Below are 12,162 nucleotides of genomic sequence, written 5' to 3'. Positions count from 1 at the left end.
CCTACTGAGAGGACTCTGACTCAGAAGCCTCAGAGGCAGAACCTGAGGAACCAGAAACATAGTCTGGGGGAGAGTAAGGAACTTCAGGATACCCCTGCATGGTAGATATCCCTGGCCCGTCAATTACAGAGGTTGTTCCTGAGTAGCCTGGAGTTGAAACTCCTCTACTAGATTTTCCATCTGTTCTCCCAGGCCCCAGGTCAACTAAATGCCAGCCCACAATCCAGTCCAGGAGCCTACTACATCTACAGGTTGCAGACAGTCTATCCCCAGGGACTTAACTTCAGTCAGGATTTTTCTTCTTACTTATGAACTGTACACTTTAATGAGAAACACCTGTGAGGTGGTCACTTCACCTTTTAAATAGTTTCCAGCCAGCTGAGATTTCAAGGACATTGACATGGCCACTTAGAGACTCTGGTGGAGATTGCTGTCCAGTATGGTAAATACGAATCTTTATGTGACTGTACAACCTTAAATCTGTTAGGAAGAGGACATTGATATATTTGTACAATTTACCTTACAGAATACTGAAAACTTGTGATTGTTTGACGCTCGGTGAGCTCTAAAAGTATGTAATTTGGATGGTTCAATCATGTAGTTTATGAATGTTAGGAATGGCACTTTTAAAATTTGTTATTTATATTGTAGATATTTCTAGCCATTGAAGATATGGCCAAGACAGACATTAACTGGGGAGCTCAGACAGAACTCAGTTCAGACTAAAGAATCAGCTATAACCTTCCAAAAAAGAAAGGTTAAGAGGTTTATGCTCAAAGTAGTCTGTCTACATATTACCTTGTTTAAAGAATGTTGTAAAAGGAAGTCATTCCTCAGAATTCTATTTTGATTTAATATTTGATATTCAAATAGCGAGAACTGTGGGAAAAGTCCCATGTATGATATAAAGTTTGAGTTTTGAAATAATTTCACTGTGCATATTGTCATAAATGATTTTGATGTATACTTTGAAGGTATCCAGTCTTTTGACCATTTATTATGCAAATTTGCTTTAGTTCTGTACCCAGGAGGAACAGTGAAGACAGAAGGCTGGCTTGCCACCCATGCTCCATTCCAGGCCAAACCATTGTCCCAGTGGATGTGATTCTTTGCAGAATTTTACCCTCAGTTAACCCTTGACAAGATTAGTCAGTAAACTTAGGAAACTACTAGGTGTGATTCTGTGGTTAAGAACACTAAAAGAAAGGAGTGCATGATGGATGGGAGTTCTTAAAAGTGAGAGCTTGAAGGCACAATTTCAAACAGCTCCAATGAGGAGGGGGGGAAATTAGCCTTGTATTCTGGCTCTTTTAAGGACTTTGCAAGAAGTGGGAGTCAAGTTAGCAGAGCACAGTCCCATTTGGTATCCTTCTTTTTATTTATTTCCACTATGTTATTATTTTATATTTTTAATTTATTATTTTTTGTTTTACATTATGCGTTTTGGTTAATAATTGACTGTATTTGTATATCTTGTTTGTTTTACTATTTCATTGTAACAAGTTGTGTTTCTTAGTATCATTCAGTTTGTAAGTATTAAAAAATTATATTTTGGGCTGGTGGTTTCCTTGTGGACTTTTCTATCTATTTGCATTTTTGTTATGATTTTTTACAGAATTAGCCCTGAAGTTTCATTATGAGGTCAACATTGAGACTAAATTTCCAGCTAGTTTGTTCTTGTATAGATGGCTGGTTTGCTACATACTTGTAAACTTGTGTACATTTCCATTTAATATTGTAATGAAACATATAAGTAAATAGTCTGTTGTTATTGCACTCCAATTGGAGGCTTTATTTTGTCAGCATTAAGCTGTAGCCCTGTGGTACAATTTTGTCCTTTACTACATTTCAGAGAGTAGGACAAGGAGTAATGGATTCAACAGGTACAGGAAAGGAGATTTCAGCGAAGAACTTCCTGACTGTAAGAGCTGTTCAACAGAAAAATAACTGCCTTGGAGTGTGGTGAAGTCTCCTTCTTTGGAGGTTTTTAAACAGTGGCTGAATGACCATCTGCCATGATTGTTTTGATTATGTATTCCTGCATGGCAGGGGGTTGGACGTGATGGCTCTTGTGGTTTCTTCCAACTCTATGATTCTAGTCCCAGGAGGCACTGCCAGAGCAGGTGGAGCTGCTTCCCTCTCAGTCTTGGGCTGGCAGCGCAATCTGGCTGGATCAACCAGTCTATCAAGTGTACGCTGAGTGTTTCCAGCTCCAGCTCACCAAGCCCGGCCAGCCCCACAGCCAAGGGTCTGGTACTACTTGAGAAAACCTGACTGGCACTGCCTGCAGAGTACAGAGTACAGGACACTCCTTAATGACAAACAATAAACGAGCAACCTTCATTGCTTGATAAATGATTAAAATACTGTTTCTATGCACATTGTTAAGGAGACAAATGAGCATCACAGCAGAACCATGTTTGAAGTGGATAATTGGCATATATATGCTACTCTTTGACTTGAATGTTGATAAGCTGTCTTATTTCTTTGTATTCCATGTAGGCTGCTTGCAAGGACATAGGTAAGGGGGTGTTCCTGGGTTCAAACCCCCCATTACATGTCCGAAGCTCCGCTCCCGCTGGTGGGTTTTTTGTATTTTTAAAATGTTTTTTGAGGTTTTGGCCTGCAGGGGGTGCAGTTTTTAGGCTAGCAGAACCACAATTTCAGGGATCTTTCAGGAGACCCTCCTGATAATACCTTCCAGGTTTTGTGAGGTTTGGTTTAGGGGGTCCAAAATTATGGACTCTCAAAGGGGGTGCCTCATCCCCCATTGTTTCCAATGGGAGCTAATAGGAGATGGGGGCTACACATTTGAGGGTCCATAACTTTGGATCCCCTGAACCAAACTTCATCAAACCAGGGTGGTATCATCATGAGAGTCTCCTAAAGATACCCTGAAATTTTGGTGCTGCTAGCTTAACAATTGCACCCCTGACAGCAGGCACTCTGCAAATTTCCCCAGATTCTCCTTTTAAATCTAACCCCTTCGGCATGGACTTAAAGGGAAAATGTGAGATCCCCAGTTTAAACATTGAAAGTGATGCTGATCAGGGTGGGGGAGAATCCACCCCAAAACAGCATCACTTTCAATGTTGTTTTAACTGGGGACCTCAGATTCTTCCTTTAAGATGGATTTAAAAGGAGAATCTGGGCTTCCTAGTTTAAACACCATTGAAAGTGATGCTGTTTGGGGGTGGATTCCACTGGAGGTGTTTTGTGAGCGATGATACTGACATTTGTTTGATAAATGTTTTGCTGGGGGTGATTTGTGAGAGATTTACATGCTTAATACCCACTTGCACTGGCTTGGATCGTTTCTCAGGCTAACAACCTACCTCATAGGGTTGGTGTGAGGACAACATTAGGAAAGAGAGTTGGTAGGGAGAGAGCCATGTATGTTTTGCTGGGGGTGGAAGGTGTGTTTGTGAGCTGGTGCAAAAAATCACTGTTTGGTCGTGGTGGGGAAGGGTTTGTGTGTTTCGTCCATGGGGGGGGGGCGCCAAACTCAGGTTTTGTCCCGGGGCTCCAGTTTGCCTTTGTTGGCAGGACAGGGGATGGAGCTGGTTCTGGGGGACCCCAGATTCTCCCTTTAAGGTGGATTTAAAAGGAGAATGGTGTTTAAACTAGGGAGCTTCATTTCAACAAGAACTGAAAAAACACTAAAAACACAAAAAACACACAAATGAACCTGAAATGTTTGCTTCCTCCACTGGGGGGCGCCCGGGGACATAGGGTACCCCATATTCCCTAGGTAAATTCGCCATTGCCTGCCAACCAAAGCAGAGCCAAGTCCATGTCCCTCCTTGCCAGTCGAAGCAGAGCCAGCAACAGGACCTGATGTCATGAATCTAGGAAAGCCATCAGTTACCTCAGACAAGCTGACTAATGAACCAGTTGCATGACGAAGACAAAGACAAAGGCAGCAGCTAAATGCTCAAAGGAGAAATGCCCAAATTGCTGCTCGCTATGGCAGAAGGCTCTGTGAGCTGGAGGCATCTGCGTCACAGGAGGACTGAGTCATAACAGGGTCCTGACACTTTAGCAGAGGTGTCTTACTTAAGCCCTGTCTTGGGTGTAGCTCAGCCTGGGTACAAAAAGTGTGTTTCTCTGGGAAGCTTCATGTACCAGGTTACCTGTTCTATGCCTTGAACCTCCGTACCCAGTCTGCCTGTTTGCTTGAACTCCTGGACTACTTGATCTTGGACTGCCTGACAATGCCTATGCCACCTGATGACACTTGTGCCTGTCAGCCCCTTCCCCCCCAAGCTTGGACTGCCTGACAAAGCATAGCTTACACTTGCCTGCTGCACAGGTTAGATCTATACTATGAATTTATCAGATAGCCTAACTAACTAAATTTTTAATTTTGTAATTTGTACAAATTTGTACAGTCACAAGAGTGACTGCAATGTCTTTCCTCTCAGCAGAAATTCTAAAATTCTAAAGTGGATCCTAGGAGTTGGATCCACTGTAGCACTGGAGGGTTGCTGGCTATGGGTTTGGAAATTCCTGGACATTGTATTGGTGAAGCCTCTATAAGGCAGCGATTAGGGATGAGTGGAACCTCTAATGCCATAGAGTACACCCTCCAAATGAGCCATTTTCTCCACAGGAATTGATTTGTGTAGTTTTGAGATCAGTTGAAATTTCAGAAGATCTCCAGGTCTCATCTGGAATTGGAAACCTTCATTTCAACAAGAACTTCCACCTGTGGAGCAAGAGTTTCTTGGATCCCTCTGCCATGGTACTCAGAAATACCCTCTACTTCTCCCTCAGTAGCAGGATTTAAGGAGGAATTTCAGGCTGACATGAGAGGAGGGACCTGAAAAAAATAGTACAGAACTAGTCCCCTATATACCTGATACCATGATGGGGCAGAAACATTATAATGGCTGAGCATGTGAATATACAGGCATAATTGACTGTGTAACAGATCATGCAATGGGCAAGGTTTCCATGCATATAGGACTGCTAATTTAATGTGGATGTGAACTAGGTTCAAGCAACTTTATGCCTAAATTGCTCCGTATACCATTTCAAAGGATGGATTCGGTAAAAGTAACACTCATTCCCAAGATAGCAGCTATCAAAATAAAGCAACAAACACCCAACATTTTACTGTGAATATGTGCATATGCCTCACAAACTGACATCATTCAAGTAATTGAGAAAGAAATAAGTTGCCCATTCAAAATAAACTTACAAAAAGTTTACTTGAACACATACTTTGTTTAGTCAATGATTACTTAAGTTGTATGGCTTCCATATTTTTGATAAAAATAGCTTTGTCAAATATAACTGTTGATTAGTTATATGCAACAACAATTCCAAGTAATCCTGAATGAGCTGGAAAAATGTCTGTTTTCCACATAATTAAACTATTGTGGTGAAGAAGAAAGTCAGGAATTCGACAGTACACTTGTCTCAAGAGGAATCTCTCATAAATACTCTGCACATTCTAAAGCACACGTTCATTCTTAAAACTTCTAAATAGTGAGCTAGTTTGAAAATGGTAGTCATGGAGAATTAAACAAAGACTTGGCATACCACTGATGGATATCCCATAGAAAGCAAAAGAATGCAAGAGCCCTCCTGGTCTCAAGATATCACACATATTTTGAAATGCACCAGTGTATATGTTACTTGCACAGAGGTCTTCGTACCAAAAACAAGTCATTACAAAATCTCAAAGAAAACCAGCACAGCATTGTCAGATACCTTTGTCACAGAATTAACAGGTTTCTTTCATTCCATGTATATGCTTTGTGAGCAAACACAAACAATGGAATATTTGCTCATGCTGACCTAACACAGATGCAAATCTTGGAGCAAACACCTACCATTTTTTAAAAGAAACTGCAACTTCTAAGAGACTTGAATTTGGTTCCTGAGATTTGCAGAGGAAAATAAAAAAATCAAACATTCTACTTACTTCATTAATATTCCATTTTTCCCTCCACTGTTGTCCTCTTCTCTATTTAATTCTAATTATGAAAGAGGAAAACTACTTAGGAACAAAGATGCATTTTCAGGCATTTTAATGAATGTATTTGCAGGCATTAAACACCTTTAAACATGTGCATGTTTATCAGTTTCAAATCTGCAGAGTGTTGCACTACTTTACACATTACTCCTTTTCAAAAGAGAACCCAAAAGAACTTGTCCTTAACTTTTCACATGAGAAACCATGAGCAGCCCCTAGTCGTGATATAAAGTATGTTTCATCTCCCTACCTTTGAGGAGTACAAAAGACTCTACACAATGACTCTGCTGCAAAAGGAATAGCAACATGAGCGATCACTAAGGCAGCCAGGCTTTTTGGTGTTGTAGGAGCTTAAAAGGTGGCAAAAATCAGTAGGTGTCATTTCCATTATTATCTTCACACTGAGATACCAGTAATAGAAAGACAACTGGGGCATTTCTTCCTTTCTCAGTGCCTTCAGAGAGACCAAGGCTCTATATCTTTGGCATTTGATCTCTCAGTCTTTGTCTAGAATAAAGATAATTTGAATATATTGCATCATAGTTGCAACATCACATGGTATGTCTTGATGGACATTGGATGGCCCTGACAGTAACTGGCTCTTCATATTTGCTTTAAAAGCATATCTTCAGTCTCAGTAGCTGACCCGCAGTACTACCATGATGCAGTAGGTGGCAGAAGAAAGCACAGAAAGGGATTCATAAACCAGGACACATACTCAACCAAACTGAAAGAAAACTTTCCGAGCTGTTGAGCATAATTTAGTTATTTTATTACATTTTCTGCACTTTTGTTTTGAAGGTTCATTTAACAGGGTGTACTATGTCAGCTTTTTCATCTTTAAGGTTGTTTTGTGGTTTTCATGTTTGTTTATTTTTAGTACCAGTTGAAGGGTATTATCCCAGGTACATTTACCTTAAAATATTTCATATAAAAATCCAGGTCTTCGGAGGGTTGTGTCAGGATGGTAGCTATGTGGGTTGGGCTGCCTGGGGAACTGACTTTCAGCTATGCCCTGCTTTTGCTACTCTGCCTTTTTCCACAGCTGGCTTATCAAGTAACCTTGAGTGTCTGAAGATGTTGCTGGGGAACTGTTCAGTTCAGTGTTTCACATGTGGGGCGGGGGGGGGGGATTAAAAAGTACAATGCATAATAGCACTGGTCTGAGAGCTTGAGCCTCAGAACAGTCTTCTGTTGCTTTCCTGTCACTTGCAATGAAATCTGGAACTTTTGAAGTTTGCCTGGTTCATTGTCAATGCAGGGGAGTCCTGACAGGTTGTGATATTAGGTAAGTTGCATAAAAACCAGAATTTTGTCAGAGGTATCTCTCCCCAGACCTGTATTGCTATGAAGCAAGAAGCTGTGACATGAAATTGCCTTTCTAAGTAATCGCTGAAGGTGCTAGAACTCTCTCAGGGCCTGGTACCATAACCCCTCACCTTTTTGCAATGAAATATGTATTCTTCTGTTTTCATTTGATGTAGCAATGGTATGTTAATCAGTAAAGGGCTATGTTGTTATTATAAAGAGCAGTGTGTAACAGTCAAATAGGATTTGCAAGTTTGCCTCACTTCCTCTATGTATAGTGCACAATATGGATCAGGATTGGAGCATACTTGGTTTTAGTTTTTCTTTCATGTCAGTTTCCCTTTCCTGAATTTATTTATTTACCTCTTCCTGCCTTTCACCCTGGTATGCATCCAAAGCATCTACAATTATTCTCTCCTCACATCAACTCTGTGAGATAAGTTGGGCTGAGTGGGTGATTAGCCCAAGGCTAGCCCAGAAGCTTCAATAGCTGGATGGAGATTCAAACCTGGGTCTGTAAGATTATAGTCCAACCATTACATAGCATTGTTGCTGGTACCACAAGTTTCCCTCATAGGAAGAAGACTCCCCCCCCCCAGCCTGTTTTTAGATCAGAATAACAGCAAAGTGGGAATGCTGACACCCTTTTTCCACAGCACATCTGAGGCATTTTCAACATGCACAGTTTACCTTAGATTTTCCCCAGATTTCCCCTTGTGTCTGGGATACATTTTCTGTGAATTCATTCCACACAACTCCGTTTACCCCCATCATTTTAGTTTCTTTTTCTCCTGTTGTCTCTTCAGTTGCATTTGTTCCATATGTTACTGCTGAAAACATATTACTCCTAGTGATGGTAAGATGTCACCTGTGATGAAGAAGAACAACCCTCCCTGTCATGAGCCAGTCCCTGGGTGCCAAGGACTAAGAAGTCATGCCTGAAGACACCATGAAACCAGAACTGGCTTCTTGGGGGAGATGCAGGCAACAAAGCCAGGTCCAAGCCCTTCCTTGACAGCTGAAGCAGAGCCTGATACCATGCAGCTGGCAAAATCTGCAAACTAGACTCATCAGCATCTGAAGAGGAATAAGCCTCTGCAGGAGCCTGGCCCCATTAACAGGGGCATCTTATTTAAGCCCTGCCTGAGACTTGGGTGTGTGTTTCATGAGGAAGTTCCATGCACCTGGTCCCCTGCCTAGAACTCTATGCCTAGAACTCTATTCCTAGCCTGCCTGCTTGCTTGAAAACCTGGATTACTTGATCTTGGACTGCCTGATGATACCTGTCCCTGCCTTAACTTCGACTGCTTGACAATGCCTGTGCCAGCCTTGACCTTGGACTGTCTGACCATGCCTCTATTTGCTGACTTTTTCAGCCTTGACCTCAGGCTGCCTGACTACACCATGGCTGATGCCTGCCAGCAGCACACTCCCCTCCTTTCCCCTCCCCTTTATTCAGGAGCTCTAGTGTTACTGCACAATTACATTTTGAAGCAGTAGTTCAAAAATGTCTCATCCTCCCCCAGCTTCAAAAATGCTCTCTGTCCTAACATTGCATTGGTAATTCAATATGAAATTGACAAAATCGATTCAATCAGACCTGCTAGTTTTGTATCTCTGTTTGCATGAAATGGAAGCAAAAAAGGAAAATGAAAACATTTCTTCCAGAACAAAACAAAAGAAAAAAGCATGCAGAATTAAAAGACAAATGTAGCATTTGGTGGCAAAATGTTTTTACTTTTATTTTACTAAATTTATATCCCACCTTCCCTGATCAAAATCGAGCTCTGGGTGATCCACAAGCATTTTAAAAACAATTTCACTAATACAAAAAATAAGTTTTTTAAAAACTCAGTATGATGACAGATTTAGGCCTGCCCAGCCCACTTCAAACATGACTCATCATAGAGTTATTCAAGCATGGGCAAAGTCGAAAGAGGGGAAAGCTGAGTAACCGCCTGTTGTAGGGAGACTGGTGGATGGTATTAGGGCACACAAATGGCCTCAACCAAAGGCCAGGTGGAACATCTCTGTCTTACAGGCCCTGTACAACTGTTTCAGATCCCACAAGGCCCTGGTGACAGCTGGCAGAGAGTTCCACCAGGCTTACTGGTAAGGTCAATAGTTTCTGAAGTCTGGTGTAACAGACAAAGCCCTGAATCACTACTGAACAAAATCACAAACATGTTGTAACAAAATATATTTTCAGCATGTTTTGTAAGGTATATGCCAGATAGCCACATTTAAACCTCTATTTGTTTTTCATTTCAGTTCCAAGCAATGATACATCCTCTTAGTTCTCCCTCCATTTTGTACTCTAGATATGACCTTATTAACTTTTATAAAGAGAAATCTCAACAGATCATCATGACCTTTCCAAATTATTCCTCTCACTCTTCCTAATTTTCTTCCTTGGATGTTTTTTTTGCCAGCAAGGAACAAAGACTCTGTTGTTTCCTGCAACCCTACTTGAACCCTTGGATCTAAGGTAGGGTAAGCATCAGTCATAAATCATATCAGAGTCTTCTCATAACACTTTCCCAAAGTATGCACATCTTTTCCACTTTCCCACCATTATATATCTGTGTGTGTGTGTGTGTGTGTATTACATTTTCACTCCATCTTTCCTAAATGAAATAAATTGGATCTGTCTGTCATTTCACAGCAAGCAATTCAGAAAGGGTGAGACTACAATGATTGATCCAAGGACAGCTTAAGTTCTGAACTGGCATTCTAACTACAACACCATTCTTCTTTTCTGAAGGACCTTTCTCTTTTAACTCTCAGCTTTCAAATATAATAATCCTACTTTTCTTTGACTTAACAAAATCATCAGATTGGATTTCTTGTGCAGTATTCTCACATTAGTAATATGGATTTTCATACACACTAAGATGTGATTTAGGGTTTTTTTAAATGCAAGACTCTGCCAAGTTCAGTTACTCATAAAACTTTATAGATCATTAACTTCTCTTTTTTATTCAACCTTTGAAGTATATTTTAGCCAGCACAGTTGTCACTTGTTTTTGCGTCTACAGTATCCATAAAGCTGCACAGAAGTATTTTCAAAAGTTTTTTTTTCCTTGCGGGTACTGTAAAAGGAACAGCAACCCAATAGTATACTTGCTTTCTCAGAAGCAGGTCTCCCTGTATCCACTGTGGCATAGCACTGTGGCATAGCACTGTAAACAAGGGAGTCACTTCAGATCTGGCACGCTAAAGAGCTGCAACTTTTGCTAAACAATATGCTCTCTTCCATGTATATGAGCACACATTTAAAATATCTTTTTCCACTAACATGTTTTGCACAGTACAGAACATCAGTTTCACAGAACAGTGGGCTGAGCTTCCAAAGCTTATGTACATTATACCAATTGAAATTGTAATATAATTCCAAAGAAGTGTAAAGACCAACTAAGCTGAAGCTTATGGCCAGTTGTGGTTCATCATGGATCTTGGCAGAACTCCAGTTTGGAAATAAATTAAGAATAAATTTTGTAAGACATAAATAAAGCATAAATTTTCTTCAGATTATAAGCATAATACTTTTTATTATCCTTGTTTCCTGTGTGTAAGTCTCAGAATGGTCATGTACCTTATCCACAGATTAGAATGGATGGCTTTGCATGCAGAGAGGCATGTATTTATGGAAAAGTGAAAAACATTGGTTTCTGGTAAGAAAAGTACTGGCAGCTTTTTTTTCCAAGTGTGATATCCAACTAACTTGGAAGCAGTATTCAATCAGTATTGACATGTGCAGGGACAGTGGTACCTACAATTAACCTGATATTCATGGTTACCAGATCATGTGAATAGGCCAATTCATGTATTTGCCAGCTTTGGTACATACAACAGATACCCAGATTTATGGAGGTCATGCATTCATGCTTGCCACAGTTGGAAAAATATGAGTGCTACCTTATGAATAGAAAATGGCAACTATGTGTATCAGAAGAATAGTGGGTACCACTGTGATTTGTATGCCAAAACTCGAATAGGTTTACATCTCAATAATAATGTTTCAGTTTCAATGATTTCCAGTATGTTCCAAGGTTCAAATCAACATGCTCATCTTGCTTTTTAAATCCTAAATGATATGGAACTAGAGTACTTCAAGAACTGCCTGTTTAGAACTGCCAGCTTCCAGGTGAGGCATGGGGAACCATTCTCCTGGAGGAAATGGCAGCTTCGGGGGCCGGGGCACAAACTCTACAGCATACCACAGATTTTAGATGAAATCCCTCCCCAATTCACCCTTCTAGAAGCCCAGTCCTCAAATCTCTAGATACTTCCAAGATCGCAGTTGGCTACTGCATGCCTGCCCAAACATGACCCAACCTATACATGAAGATCATCAGGGAAAGCCTTCTTCCATGTTGCAAAACATGTTAGGTAGGTGGTCATGATGTGGTATAGGGCTTTCTTGGTGGCAGCAGGACCTAGAGTTTGTCTCTTTGCCTAGTGGGATCCCTGTAAGCCTTCAGAAGACTAGAAAATATTTTCTTTCAACAGACTTTTGGTTTGGATTAGTTTGGGTTTGGTTTTGGCTTGCATTGTTCTGATAGCTATCTGCTGAACTATTTTGTCTTTAACTTTTTAATTGTTCTGTATTTTACTGTATGCTGAGTTTTTAAACATTTTATGGGAATTAGCTTGGGAACAGGGGCTGCTTGGTAAAAAGCCAGAAAATATCTTGAGTGCTTATTATCACACAGGTTCTATCTAGGAACAGAGCTGTCAAAACTGGCTTGGGAAATTCTTGGATTTCTGAGGACAGTGCTTGGGGGTAGTAGAGTTGGGGGGTAGGAGAGAGTTCAACAGGGATATATTGTCATATGGCTTGCTCTCTGAAGTGGAAACTTCTTCCATGG

The 12,162-nt window shown here is 40.7% G+C and overlaps 1 protein-coding gene across 2 annotated transcripts in view; it reads right to left on the bottom strand.

The window, feature by feature from the left end:
- Nucleotides 1-12,162, bottom strand: part of TSPAN8 (tetraspanin 8) — a 67,086-nt gene that overhangs the window by 26,046 nt on the left and 28,878 nt on the right. The window contains exon 2 of one of the 2 annotated variants that reach the window (XM_048501878.1): nt 5,933-5,984. The exons of the other annotated variant lie outside the window; for it this stretch is intronic. The gene's annotated coding sequence lies outside the window, so the exon portion shown is untranslated. The remainder of the gene's footprint in view (nt 1-5,932; nt 5,985-12,162) is intronic. 2 annotated transcript variants of the gene reach the window in all.

This window comes from Sphaerodactylus townsendi, linkage group LG06 (assembly GCF_021028975.2).
Source record: "Sphaerodactylus townsendi isolate TG3544 linkage group LG06, MPM_Stown_v2.3, whole genome shotgun sequence".
Taxonomy (NCBI): Eukaryota; Metazoa; Chordata; class Lepidosauria; order Squamata; family Sphaerodactylidae; genus Sphaerodactylus; species Sphaerodactylus townsendi.
The sequence above is the reverse complement of the archived record's forward strand: the minus strand, read 5'-3'. Positions and strand labels throughout refer to the sequence as shown.